A 15,718-nucleotide genomic window follows, 5' to 3' on the forward strand; every position below is an offset into this window, starting at 1 on the left:
TTGTTGTAATTATTTGTCAATAGTTTGATTTAATCTCAATTGTACCATAATTTATTCATAGTTGCCACCAAGTTGTGCATTTTCAAAATTTAAATAGCTTCATTGACCATTTATGGACTTCTTTCTGTTTTTTTGCCAAGTAAGTCAAAATGAATGAATAATAGTCAGATCATATAGGTGATGTTGTGCTGAAAAGAATGATACCAAGCATGGGCTTGTTAAAAAAACAAATGATATTGTTAACAAAAGCAAAATTACTCAAAACCTGTCAAAATGTGCCGAGACCTTTAAGGGTTACAATAATAACAACCGGATAAGACTATCTTTCACATGTACCTAACTCGTTTTGTGTTGTACATTTTATGTCACAACTTTAAGTTGAAGTAGAGCATATTTCTTTTTTGACCGGTTCATTCTGACAGTAGTTTACAAAGCTAATTTAACGGTGATATGTGGTAGCTATAGCTAACCCCACAGGTGTACAGATGAGCTTGTTGCAAATTCAAGAACTCAAGCCAACCTAAGCAACATTAGCTCATAGTCATCACTTTATTAAAGCTGCTGTTGGTAGGAATGGGGTAAAAAACTGTTCTTTTTTTCTGCTGGGTTTGGAAAAAAAGTCTTAATACCCATCAGTACTCATCAGTAATTGAAGTAATTCAAGATTATGGCCAAATCTCTTTGTTTTTCAAGGCCTTTGTATCAAGCAATGTTATTATTCCTCTTGGTTTCCGTTATCACAAGCCAATCAAAGCTACTCTTTGACCCTCTGTCCTGATTGGTCGATTGGCGGCCTATACTAAGTTGTCCTGATTGGCTGGGAAGCCGGCACTACTTCCTCATAGAACAAACACGAGAAGTATAGGGGAAATCTGGTGGAGTGGGGTAGTGTTGACCTTTCAAAGTCTCTCTCCAAACTGATGTTTATATCACGAGTCATGACTACCAACAGCAGCTTTAAGATATGTAACGTTGTAGTTGAGTCTTTGACACATACCTACGTGCAGTTTAAAGGCTGCAGGGAATGTTGTTTCTCATTAAATGGTGAAGTCATATGAAATCCTCTTCAAAATAGATAAATGAAACATCTGAATAAATATAAACACATTCAACACATGATTAAAAAAGACAATAGAAAGGAATTTGTCTCTGATCATAGATTACAAAAGGCTAACATATTGATACTTTAAATGTTCGTCTATAAGCCAATCAACTATAAAAACAAAGTCTGATTTTATTTAATCTTCTGGTTGTCCTGTGGCCTACTTTTCAGAATCATTCAATGTGATCAAACAAATAAAATCAGTATTGTGTTACAAGGATTACATTTTAACTACAGAAACTTTTTGAAAAGTTGTTTCTAACAACAAGGAAATGATGCAGTTTATGCAGATGAGATTAAAGTTTCAAACTGCAGGAAGACATTGTCAGTTTTAATGTGTTCATAAAAATATATAGAATCTGCCTTTTTTTTAACCTAACTGTTCCATTGTCCAGCTGCTGTTTATTTAACATACTACTGTAATGATACTGTTTCATGTTTAACACCCCATTGCAATACAAAGTGAACACCCCAAAACTTCAGTTCTATTTGAATGACTGGCTCAACCTCTTCAGCTTGCTCCACCTCTTTGAGATGTTGTAATGAGCAGGAATGAACAGTCAATCTGTCTGCCCTGTAACACAGCCAGGGAGAGGCACAGGACCCTCACTGCCCTTCAGGATCCTTCACACACATTGTCCTGCCTCATGTAGTGAGTATAGAGGGACCAGAATTGAAAGAACTGAAAGAACTTGTTCCCATTTCTCTGAAGGTTTTTGCTTTTAATGCCTTGGGAGGATGGCAGAAGGTGCAGATGGAGAGGAGGAGATTCAGTTTCTGCGAACGGTAAGTGATGCTGAAGTCCTCCTCTAATGTAGCGTTCAAGTTTTAACGATCTGTTTTTGTAATGAATGCACATCAGTTTACTTTGTTAAAAGAGTGGCACAAGTCTCTGCGTCTTTACAGGCTGTAGACTAACAGTTAGGTTACTTTATTTCTGTAGATGAAGCACTGATTGACAAAGACAGGTGGCTGCTTTGTCGGCATTGTTATCTATTTATATCCCAATGGTTACCTGATCTGTTACTGTTTTGTCAGAGAGAATCTTCCAGTGCAAGGGGACAATTCACACAAAGACATTAAACTAATTACAAAAAGCACTGTTAGGTGTTATCAGTATAAAATTTAGTCACTGAAAAAGCATAAAGAAAGTATCATTTCTGTTTTAAATGAATGAATACATGCTTCAGGATTCATAAACTGGATTTTAGTCCGGTTTTGGCTCTACGAAAAACATTGTGCCTGTGGTCACAGCAGATAAACATTACTGTCTCTTTACAGAGAAACAAACCTCAGCTTTTCATTGTGTTTGAAACACTTTAAGTTACATTTTCAAATAGAGACATCCCAAAGCTAGATAGACGTTAGCCAATCATTTGATGTTTATATGTTGGATTGAATCATTCGTTTGAATGGTGGTGTGACATACTGGACCCATTGGTGCTGTCATCAGTGTTTTTTAGGAATATGGCTCGTTCTTTAGTCTCGTCTCAGCTGGCTGGTTGAAGAGCTAAAACAAGACAATCTCAATAAAGTCGTAAATCTTCAAGAGAACTTCTGAGACACTGCAAAGTCATCCAAATTCCTGGCATGACTCACCAATTGTTGCACATTAGGACCACCAAATGGTTATTTGTGATCTGCTTAAAAGCTTCATCTGTTGTGTATCTTTTCTACTTCAGGATTAAAATGCCATCCTGGATCAGTTGATGTCAATTACAACTTAATTAGTTTTAAAGATCATTGAGCTTTTATCCTTTATTGATTTATAGTATCCAAATATGTAAACAGTTTGATTCTTGGCTACTTATTTGCTTTATTCTTGTAATATATACTCATGTTGTTGCTTCTTGGAGGTATATTACTGGTACAGACAGACAGACACTCTTGCAGAGTACTCCTTCTTGGCTGTTTATGTGATACTGTACATAACTGTAAAGTGTCATTGATTCATTGTGTTGTCAGGAAACAGTTCAGACACACATTTTATCTGGTCTATTGGGTGTTTTTGTTTGGCCACAGCCCCAATCAGTAATTTAAGATCAGTTTATTTTTAATATAGCTATGGTAACAAAGCTGCATTTGAAGCTTGACACCGATGTTACTTCATTATCTAGTCATGTTTTAATGCTATTTTTTAGGGTAATTATTTTAAACCAGTTTATTTTTGCTGCGTTACTCATCAGGGAGCTATCAGATTTCTTCTTTAGATCTGGGGGCCAGAGCCTGCAGAAGGGCATTGTGGCCTTGCTGGCAGTCTACTGTATGTAACACCCTCTATTTGGATGGTCAGCATTGATGTTTAGTCATTGTAGACGTTCCACATAGCAACACTTGACTCCCTTTGGACCCTTGTAACTCTAGCCCTGATGTCAGCATAAGGCAGACACTGATTATCTTTAGACTGCATCATAAGTAAAAGTTGAAAGACAGATTCTTGTAGCCAATAGGTAACAAATTGTGGATTCTTGGATTGGACTGTTTAGGATTTGAAGCTGTAAGTCAGCTGAGGCGGATCTGCCTTGAGTTTGCATGTTGTACCCCTGCCTTAATCAGATTTCTCCAGGTTCTCTTGCTTCTACTTACTCTCCAAAAAGTAGGTTCGGTTAATTGGCGACTCTAAATTACCCATAGGTGTGAATGGGAGCATAAAATTACTGCAGGGACCAGTTCCAGCCCTCTACCCCCTCCCTACCTCTGACCCTAGTAGTGTATAAGTGCGAGCAAGAGGTTTTTGTTGCTTTAGACTGGCAGCGTCAGTCGTCTTAAATAACAAAAGACACATTTTCAAGTGGCACCCCTCCCGAGACCTGAAACAGCTGTAAAGTGAAATATGTGAACAATGTGACACAAACTTACCGTCAGTCTGTTGCTGTTCACCCTGAACTCAGCTGAATTCTATATTTAGTGTGTGAGGATTAACAGGTTCGAAGCTCGGCCCATTTCAGCACCTGCTTACTTCAGTCTGTGTGGGAACTTTACAACTTTAAGGAGTTAAATGTTTGTTATCTGATGCTAGTTTCAGGGCCTCATTTCCGACTTTCTGTCTGGCTGTTTTTCATGTCAAAATTTTCTGACAGAATCAGAGGGACTTCAGGATGACCTCAACAACAGAGCCCCCAGAATCATATTACTTTATTTCCATGAGTCACACAAGTCTGTCAGTCTGTCAGTCTGTCTGCCTGTCCGTCAGAATTTAGATAGATAGATAGATAGATAGATAGATAGATAGATAGATAGATAGATAGATAGATAGATAGATAGATAGATAGATAGATAGATAGATAGATAGATAGATAGATAGATAGATAAGGGAATACAACAATGTGCTTACATAGTTAAAAAAAATAAGATAAAATAAAAATAAAAAAATAAAAAAATAATAATACAAATAATAATAATAATAATAATAATAGTAATAATACAAAATAAATAAATAATAATAATAATAATAATAATAATAATAATAATAATAATAATAATAATAGTAATAATGATAAGATGAATATAAAATTCAAATAAAATAAAATATAGTAACTATAAGACATCCATACACTACAGTATGTACACTTCTATCTGATGAATCTATAGTAAGGCATGTTATTGCACAGATAGAACTGCACCAGGTTTTTATGAGAATATCGTGGTCATTGTACCAACACTCACGTATGAATGTTTTTATTCTTCATTTTGAGTTTTTCAGCAATGTAGTTTTATTTTTATTTCTACTATTTATTTATTTATTTATTAGCACCCCTATTAGCACAAGCTTAAGCATCAGCTCTTCTTCAAGGGGTCCAACAATTATACAATCATACACACTAACACACACTACAACATAACCAAAAGCCAAAACAGCTCCTCTCAATGAATTAAACAGTTTCTCTATTAATATTAAATGTGATTGATTGGCCATTGTCACATCAATTTCAATGACAAAAGCAGATAGTGCCTTTTGATTACAGGGAGGAAATAAACGCTTCATTAGTTACACAATCATTTAAACAACTGTCTTGCACTGTCTCCGTTTAAACCATAGACTGTATAAACAATGGAACTAGTATCCGTGACGTCACTCATCTGTATCTGAATCGCTGTTTTGAAGCCAATCGTTAGTGAGAGCCATATTGGAAATGCTGAACTCAACCTAACTGTCGAGCTAGTGTGAGGTAAAGAGGCGGGCTTTGAGCCTCCTAGCCAACAGCTACAGTGTTCCCGCCTGTCAATCAAGTCAGTCATGTCCTTAAATTGGCGAAACTCGTAATCTTAATATCTTCTGAACTGTTACATAAGCAAAAAATTCACCCCCATAAAGTGTGTGCCGACAGAGGAATGAGATCTTCAGACCAAGCCATTTTTTGAACCAGGCTGTAAACATGTTTATTAATGCTTTAAAGATCGTCTTTTTTTAATTGGTGTCTATGTGGTTGCCGGTATTTCTGCAGCCAGCCTCAAGCGGATTCTCGATGAACTGCAGTTTATAACACCTCCGGATGGGCTTCATATTTTGAGACCGGAGGTTGCCACTTGGGTCCAACACATATACAATCAGACACACTAACACACAATAATAATAATAATAATTTTATTTGTAGAGCACTTTTCAAAAGCCAGGTTACAAAGTGCTTTACATGGGCAGCAAAATAAAACAGGCAGATCATAAAAACACACAAGTCACGATAAAGAAATAAAACATATTTTAAAAGACATAGAATTACCCTAAAAGAACTCTAGAGGAATACAATTATTCTTAAATATATTTCTTTGGACGGTTGAAATAAAATAAAGTCAAATAAAATTCAGATAAAATCCGGGAAGGCTCTGCGATAAAAGTATGTTTTAAGAAGGGATTTAAAAGAGCTCACTGACTCAGCAGACCTGACGATACAAGAAAAACAAAAAACAGCTCCTTTTAATGAATTAAAAAATATATACATCTGAGCTGTGTTTCACTGTTAATATTAAATGTGTTTGATTAGCCACTGTCACATCAATTTAATTGACAAAAGCAGCTACAGAATATTGTTTACAGCTTCAGTTAGTACAAGGAGGAAGTAAACCCTTAATTAGTTACATGATCATTTAAACAACTGTCATACACTCTGTTTACCCAGAGGAAAATTTTACTGCTCAAAGCTTTCTCTTCTAAGTCTCTGGAGACAAAATTGAGATTCTCACTTCAGCCTCATTCAAGTTTCAAATTGTTCTCATTCGTTTCTCCTAAAATTCACTAGGAGAAATAGTTGAGACCATGACATGAGTCTTATTTGGGACTTAAATGAGAAATTGCATTAATGGCTAATTTTCCTCTCTTTTTTTAAATACATTTTTGGCCTTTTTGCCTTTATTTGACAGTCCAGCTGAAGAGAGACAGGAAATGTGGGGAGTAGTGAGCGGGGGAAGGCATGCAGGAAATGGTCGACCGTCCAGGAATCAAGCCGGCGACCCCTACGACGAGGACTGTAGCCTCTGTATGTGGGGCGCTTAGTCTGCTAGGCCACCAGACAATTGAGAGAGCTCCCTGATTTCTCCACCTGAGCTCAAAAGGAATCACAACACTTGAGAAATACCTGAGAATCATTTCAGATTTTGACGAGATCTCCTTTTGACCTGAAAGGGAGACTAAGCTGAGACTTTTTGCAACTTTTTTTTCTGGAGGCAAGAATGAGAAACAGGAGACATAAACTGTTGTCTCATTTTGCTTTCAAACAGATCTCATTGTTGTCTAGGAGGCATAAATGAAACACTTTTGAGATCTCCTCTCTAGATTTATTTTCCTATGGGTAAACATGTTAAGTTATTGTCTGGCATCCTGTTGTATACTTGCATCCTACTCCACTATGAGGACCCTGATGCATTTGCAGCAAAGCACACAAACAGCAAAACTTTCAAACTGAGCTGACTTAAAGTCTTTATTGAATACTCATCTCCTCAGCAAGAAGACTAATGCATGATTGAGTTGGGGTAATGTGGGCCAATTATTGTCCTGGTATTCAAATCCTAAGTATCTGCTGCTGTACAGAAAGGGATGTGTGAACAGCAGGTGCAGCAGCCTGAAATAGAGCGCTGGAGGGGAGTGGCTGGTGTCTGACGCCAGAGAGGTGGGGATTTGAGAGCCGGGCCAGGGACAGCAGGCATGGAGAAAAACATAAACAGGGGATAAACAGAGGAAAGGTAGTGAAACGCTATGGGAGATAGCTGTTTAAAAGGTGGTTTTATTGATTTATTCCCCCGACTTTTTTGCTGTTTATGTTGCCCACAGTGCTGTGTAAAAGCTGTCACTTTATATGTATTTATTCATTCCTCCTCTGGTACATAGCCTCCTCTTCATTAGATCAGTGTGTAATGCCAGCCCCCATACTCATAAAGTTTATGTCTTGTCTCATATAAATCTGACCTAAAAGTTAAAAATGGCAAATTTAATAGAGGCACCGTGAAGTTAAACTTTGTTTTATGGAATTCAGCATGTCAGAGTGTGTTTACAGGTCCTTCAGTGTTTGATATCACAGATTTTATCAGAGGCTTCTCTGCCTTTGCAGGAAGCTACATCCCACAGTGTCATTTGTTGCTTTATTTTGTGTTGAAAATGTGAATTAAGGAGAATAACACATGAATGTTAGCTCCTCTAGCTCCTATGTAAACAGTGATACTGGAGGATTTGTGAAAGGGAAATATGCAGGAAAATGACTTTTAAATGTTTTACAGTAGAAGTGAAAGGACTGAGTGTTGATTACTTACTGAGGAGCTGAAGATTAATGTGTATGTACTGTTTGTGTGTAAAAGTTATTATAAATAGATGCATTCACCTGGAAGGATGATGGAGGACTGAAACATTTTAGGACTGAGATACGACTGGACTTAGAACATTCTGCCATACTGCTTCTTTTTTTGCATTTGCATATAAAGACTGGGAAAGGAAAGGAAAGGAAAGGAAAGGAAAGGAGAGAAGGACAGGAAAGGAAAGGAAAGGAAAGGAAGGGAAAGGAAAGGACAGGACAGGACAGGAAAAAAAAGGAAAGGAAAGGAAAGGAAAACTAAAAATATCACAGTGTTATACATTTCTATGACCCCCCCCCCCCCCCCCCCCCCCCGAAAAAAAAATATAATAAATGTAGCACCTCATCTCTAAATCTCCAAATAAACCATTAGAAGTTTTTTTTCGCATCGTGGGAAATGTTGGGGCCAAGTTCAAGGAGGCCAAGAAATGGGATGCATGGTATATACTTAAGTATATATGACCATGTCCCTGTGTCACATTTTTCCAAAGGATAACTGCTCATCCTCGAGTGCCAACCAAGGTATCACAAATAGCTGAAGGTGAAACAGGGACATGGTCATATGTTTCACCTTCAGCTAGTTTTGATGAACGGTTATCCTTTGGGAAAATGTGACACCCATGATCAGTGCTAGAACAGCATTCTTTTTACACACCCCCTAGTCTGTTTGTTTTTTACACTATAATAATTCTGTCAGAGGGCCTTTTTGGCCCAATAATCCTTTTTCCTCTGACTTCATATTTTATTGCAAAGATGCCTCAAAATGTCTAATGTTGGTCCTCTTCATTCCTGTAGGATGATCAAGTGGTGTTGCAGTGCACTGCAGCTATTCTGAAGGAACAAATCAAGCTGTGTCTGTCATGTGAAGGATTTGGGAATCGTCTTTGTTTCCTTGAAACAACCTCAAACGCTCAGGTAGAGAGAAGACAGTGTTTAAAGTTTGTCTAGTTTCTTTCAGATTTCAAAGTGTTGTTATTCATCCTGTTTTCTGGTTGCCCTCCCTGTGTTTCTAGAATGTCCCTCCAGATCTCGCTATCTGCTGCTTCATTTTGGAGCAGTCCCTGTCTGTGCGGGCGTTACAGGAAATGCTTTCCAACACGTCTGTGGATGAGGTACGACACATTTAGCACAGTTTGATTAGAAACGGATTCTTTTCAAGGGTGTTAATGTGATACATAAAAATGGGATGCGTTAACCAAAAGCTGAAAACCCACTCTGTTCTTTTTTTCCCTCAACACCACATGCACCTTCACTCCATCACCTGCCAATTATAGGCTGTGGATTTGGACAAATGGGTATGTTTACACTTCAAGTCACTTGAAAACCTCAATCAAAGGCAGGATCTTATATTTCATATTTTGTATTTTTCTCTTTGACCCTTTTCTTTGGTTAGTCTTTTGACATTGTTTGATTTCTTTTGATTCTATTTTTGTTGGTTTTAGATATTTCTAATTTGTTTTATTCCTTTTCATCTTCTGTGGTCTAACTTTTTGCAGCTCTTATTTTGCTTATCTCCCTGTCGTTCTGTTATAATTTCAAAATTTGATGAGTATTCCTCACATTTCTCTTTTATTTATTTATTTATTTTATTTGTAAAGCACTTTTTAACCCTGTTTTGAAAATTTGCTCTATAAATAAATTAATATCATTATTATTATATTATTTATTTATTTCATTCCGTTATTATTTTATTCTATAGTTATTATTATTTTATTCTTATTTTATTTTATTTTATTTTATTTTATAGATCAGTCTTAACTGCATAACTACAGCAACAACAAAAAAAGATTTATTTCAGGCTGTTTTGTTCCTTTTAAGTTCTGGGATGCTTTCTTTTTGGTTTTGCACATCGCAAAGGAACAACTCCCTCTCTTCCTTCGTCTATTTAAGTGACTTTTCCTCTTCTCTCAGTCCTCTCAAGGTGGAGGTCACCGTACCCTGCTGTACGGCCATGCCATCCTCTTGAAACACACCCACTCCAGCATGGTGAGAACATTTGAAATGAATTCAAGTATGCGGCTTCTGCTGCTCCATGCCGTCCTCTGCTCTTAGCTGCAGTTCTCCCTCACAGTCATTTATTTTCTTGATTTTCTGAATAGTGTGATATCACACAACACTCATTTGTTATCCCTCTTTTTATACTGCAGTACTTATGCTGTCTGACAACTTCACGCTCACTGACGGACAAATTGGCTTTTGATGTGGGTTTGCAGGAAGACTCCACAGGTGGCTCAGCACTTAACTGGACATTATACCTAACACATTCAGATCTAGTTTTTATGTCTGCTAAATCTGTCTCTCTGTCTCAGGGGAGGCCTGCTGGTGGACCATCCATCCAGCCTCCAAACAAAGGTCAGAAGGAGAGAAGGTCAGAGTGGGAGATGACCTCATTCTTGTCAGTGTTTCTTCAGAGAGATACCTGGTAACCATGCTTTATTCTACATGCACTCTAACAGACATTTTTTTCCTAAGAATTTGATCAATAATACAAACTCTGCTTCATTCAGCATCTGTCCTACGCCAGTGGCGACCTGATGGTAGATGCCTCCTTCATGCAAACACTGTGGACAATGACTCCTGTGATGTCTGGATGTGAGCTGGCTGAAGGTTTGTATTGTTGTTATTGCTTTAAAAATCATATTTTCTTTCCACAAATCCCCTCTCTTAGTAAAATCACTCTTTCTGCAGGGTTTCTGACTGGAGGGTATGTGCTCAGACTTTTCCACGGTCACATGGATGAGTGTTTGGCAATCCCTGGAGCTGACCAAGGAGACGACCAGCGCAGGTGACTGTTTTCTTTACTTCTAGCATTGTTGTTGCCTGTGACAGAATACATACAGAAGAAAGGGTCTTGGAAGCTTTTCCGCACCACTATTTTATTTTGGGTGACTAACAGCCAAAAATAGCAAAATTGTATCAAAGAAAAGTCTCTCTTAATCTATTCCAAAATACATGCACCTTATATTTCTGATTGGTTAGATATTTTAGCATCACTGCCACACAGAGATTCAGTAATTGACACATTTTCAACTCAGTGTTTACTTTATTTTAACCCTGCTGTTACAGTATGTACGTTTCTTAGGGACAGCAATTATGTTCCTGGGTCAACTTGACCCGGGGCACATTTAATGATTCAAAAGAGTGAGAACCCCAAATAATCCCAATAAACGTTTTTTTAATTTCATTATTAACTCCATTACGAACCATTTAAATCAATATTTAGTGCATTGGTGTTCTTTAATTCTCACAGATCATGGTTCAAAGAGGATAACTCACTTGTTTTTATGAAAATTCATGTTAAAACTTTCTTTTATGTACATTGGAAAGTGATTTGGGTGACATATGTAACACAGTTACAAAGAAACATTTAGTATTTGACACTTCTGACCCCTTTTAGCCTCCACTTTGACTGCCGGGTCCAATTGACCCATGAACAGTATCTATGTAATATAAACATGCAGGGGGGTTGCAAATGTGTGAAATGAACCATTTTCATTTTATATGTTGTTCACACTAATTAAGCCAAGCAGAAGAAGTTTCATAGTGAAAAAATACTTTTAACATTTTGTTTTAATTTTTTTGAACTTGAAATGGGTCAATTTGACCCGCAACATAACAGGAGGGTTACGAAAATTGAATTGGTTTGCCTGTTGATTTTCTGAGTGTACTGTCAGAAAATAAAGTTATAGTCTGTTTTTAACACATTAACAACCTTAGATTTCCTGATACATGTTGCACATCATTGATTTTCATATTGTACTCCAGAGTTGCTCATTATGAAGGAGGGGCTGTGTGCAGTCATGCTCGTTCCTTGTGGAGGCTTGAACCACTTCGTATTGGGTAAGAATCTTGAATCCATGCATCAAACAACCTGTGTTACAGTTATGGACTATGGACTCCGCTGACTGTCATTAATCTGTGTCTGTTGGTAGTTGGAGCGGAGGCCACATTAAGTGGGGCATGTCCTTCCGGATTCGTCACATCACAACAGGCAGATACCTTTGTCTGGATGAAGAGAAAGGGCTTCTGCTGGTCGATGCAGAGAAGGCAAATTCCAAAATGTCAGCTTTCTGCTTTAGAATTTCAAAGGTCAGTGTCAAGCAAAGATAACCTGCGCCAGAGTTTTTGAGATTTGAGTGTGAAGCCTTGAGTTTTTCTTCAGATATTCTGAACACATTTTTAATTGAAACTACAGGAAAAAATTGAAGTGACACAGAAGCGAGATGTGGAAGGAATGGGTCTTCCTGAAATCAAGTATGGAGAGTCCATGTGCTTCGTACAGCATGTTTCAACTGGCCTCTGGCTTACATACGCTGCTGTTGATGCCAAAACTGCCCGTCTGGGTCCCCTAAAGAGAAAGGTAAAGATGGATTTTAAAACAATGAGAACTTTTACACATCAAGTTGGCCTGTACTGTATCTTTCTGGGTGTTGAGTACTGTGTGTTTTATTCTCAGGCCATACTCCATAAAGAAGGTCACATGGATGATGCACTCACAGTGGCTCGATCTCAAACAGAAGAGTACCAAGCGGCTAGAATGATTTACAGCACAACAGCTCTCTTCAACCAGTTCATCAAGTACTGACAGAAGACTTCACTTATATTTCTTTTAAAATTTGCAGATAAAAAACAGTTTTATTTTTGTAATGCTCTGTTCTCCTTTCATGTCTTCAGAGGCCTGGATGCTCTAAGTGGGAAAAACAAATCTGCCAACCCCCAATCTCTGCCAATGGACACCGTGGTCCTCTCCCTGCAGGATCTTATTTTCTACTTCCGACCTCCAGAGGAGGAGTTGGAGCATGAGGACAAACAGTTCAAGCTCCGCTCCCTTAAGAACAGACAGAACCTCTTCCAGGAAGAGGTAGCTCTACCTACTGAAGAATGACCATCATCTATTAAAACATATAACACGGTTTATATATTGTCATACAATGAAAGGATTTGAGGTTGTTTTAAGGTTTTATTTTTGTTAACAGGGGATGATTACTCTTGTCCTGGACTGTGTTGATCGGCTCAATGTCTACAACACAGCAGCCCACTTCTCAGAGTATGCCGGAGAAGAAGCTGCTGAGTCATGGAAAGAGATAGTTAATTTACTCTATGAATTGCTAGGTATGCTCACCTGATTCTTAACATGCATGGTCATTTTGGGGGGTTTTCATGCATTTTTGTTTCTGAACGTGATCCATGAACAATCTTTTTTGCTTTACCTAGCTTCTCTGATTAGGGGTAATCGTGCCAACTGTGCCCTGTTCTGCGATAACCTGGACTGGCTGGTCAGTAAATTGGATCGGCTGGAGGCCTCTTCAGGTATCATCGATACAAACATTTGTTATAAACATATAGAATACATTTTCTATTTTTTCATCTGGTAAAAAAAAGATGCAAGAAAGACCTATTAAAAGTTTTGTCCAACGCATTTTATATAAATGTCTTCCAGATGTTGTCCTTTTCTATCACACAATATAAACAGGTACTCCTAATCTGTATTTCTTTAATGTGTTATTTCAATGTCAGGGATCCTGGAGGTGCTGTATTGTGTTCTGATTGAGAGTCCGGAGGTGCTGAACATCATTCAGGAGAATCACATCAAATCCATCATCTCTCTGCTGGATAAGCATGGACGCAATCATAAGGTCTGAAAGATGTAACGCTGAGTTCATTGTAGCCCATCTGGTTTTTAATATGTAATCTAGTATGGTAACAAGTTTCTACGTGGATGTTATGACTTTGTGTCTACATTTCTCCAACAGGTCTTGGATGTGCTCTGTTCTCTATGCGTGTGTAACGGGGTGGCAGTAAGGTCCAATCAGAATCTCATCACAGAGAATCTGCTGCCGGGTCGTGACCTCCTACTTCAAACCAACATTATCAATTATGTCACCAGGTGGGTCTACTTGTTTGAGAAAACTTTAGAACTCTTGGTAAATGTTTTGTTCTCCTTTTCTCTGAACATTGTTCGATTAAAGCATTTGTTTTTGTAATCCTCTTTAAGCATGAGACCCAACATTTTCCTTGGAACTTGTGAGGGATCCACTCAGTACAAAAAGTGGTATTTTGAGGTGATGGTGGACCACGTGGAGCCGTTCCTTACAGCGCAGCCTTATCATCTGCGTGTAGGCTGGGCCCTGACAGAGGGCTACAGTCCTTACCCTGGCGGAGGAGAAGGCTGGGGAGGCAACGGCGTCGGGGATGACCTCTACTCCTACGGTTTTGACGGGCTTCACCTCTGGTCAGGTAAAGTGATTAAGGCTAGTTACAGATAAATATGTATTTAATACCTTATTCAACTGAGTGACATCTTTTGTATTTGTGCAACTTAGATTTCTACAAGTCTTCAAGTTATGTAGATAAAGTCTTTATAATTGTATATGCTGTATATTTACTAACAGGAGTTGATTCATTCCACAGGACGTGTTCCCCGTCATGTTGCCACCCCGAATCAACACATCTTGGCAGCAGAGGATGTGGTTAGCTGTTGTTTGGATCTGAGCGTGCCCAGTATTTCCTTCCGAATCAATGGCCATCCGGTTCAGGGCATGTTTGAGAACTTCAACCTGGATGGCCTGTTCTTCCCTGTAGTCAGCTTCTCTGCAGGCGTCACGTAAGAAATGGAGAAATACAAATTGAAGCATCCATAGTTTCTTTTCTTTTAGGATTAAAATAAAGTGATCACATAAAAGATTAACTGGATTTTCTCACTCTGGCTGCCAGGTTGCGTTTTCTTCTTGGAGGGCGTCATGGAGATTTCAAGTTCCTCCCTCCTCCAGGCTACGCTCCGTGCTATGAAGCAGTGCTGCCAAGAGACCGTTTGCGGATTGAGCCCATCAAGGAATATAAGCACGATTTCGATGGCATCCGTAACTTGTTGGGTCCCACTCAGTCTCTCTCTCATACAGCCTTCACTCCCTGTCCTGTGGACACAATACAGGTAAAAAAAACCACATCCCACCTCTTTTTCCCTTTTCATCTCCTCCACTGAACTTAATGTATTATCTTTTCAGATTGTGCTTCCTCCTCATTTGGAGCGGATTCGAGAGAAGCTTGCAGAAAATAGCCACGAGTTATGGGCCATCACTCGCATTGAACAAGGATGGACCTATGGCCCAGTGAGTGTATTTAGTGCTTATTTCCTCTACAGAATTTGTTGTGCAAACTCAGAATTTCCTCTAATATTCTTGCTTTCTGCTTTTTCAAATCAATGTAAAGTTTCGTGATGACAACAAGAAGCTGCACCCCTGCTTGGTAGATTTCCAGAGCCTGCCTGAACCAGAGAAGAACTACAACTTAGCCATGTCAGGGGAGACACTCAAGTAAGTCAGTGCTTCCTGTTAATTAACTGCAGTATTCTCCTATCTTTTGGTCTAATGTCTCTTATAATTACATTTCAAAGGACTCTGCTGGCACTGGGCTGCCATGTTGGAATGGGGGATGAAAAAGCTGAGGAGAATCTGAAAAAGACCAAACTACCCAAAACGTGAGTTGCAAACCTTTCATTTTTTTTATTCACCATGCATACTATCAACAGCCTGGGCCCACTTCTGATCAAAATGTGTTCTTCTTTAAGTTACATGCAGAGCAGCGGATACAAGCCAGCCCCTCTGGATCTCAACCATGTCAAGCTGACTCCTAATCAGAACACTCTTGTGGAGAGACTGGCTGAAAACGGGCACAATGTCTGGGCAAGAGATCGAGTTCGCCAGGGCTGGACATACAGTATCGTGCAGGTACCATGACTCTTTTTTATGTTGCCATGATAAGTGGGATTGTAAGTACTTGTAGAGTTTAAATATTAAGTTTTGAAGACATTAAAAGATTTTCTTCATTAGTTTATTCAGGT

General features: G+C 38.6%; 1 pseudogene; it reads left to right on the forward strand.

The window, feature by feature from the left end:
* The first annotated feature begins 1,840 nt into the window (after positions 1 to 1,840).
* LOC117812686 overlaps positions 1,841 to 15,718 on the forward strand; it is a 59,287-nt pseudogene continuing 45,409 nt past the window's right edge.

This window comes from Notolabrus celidotus, chromosome 5, assembly GCF_009762535.1.
Source record: "Notolabrus celidotus isolate fNotCel1 chromosome 5, fNotCel1.pri, whole genome shotgun sequence".
NCBI lineage: Eukaryota > Metazoa > Chordata > Actinopteri > Labriformes > Labridae > Notolabrus > Notolabrus celidotus.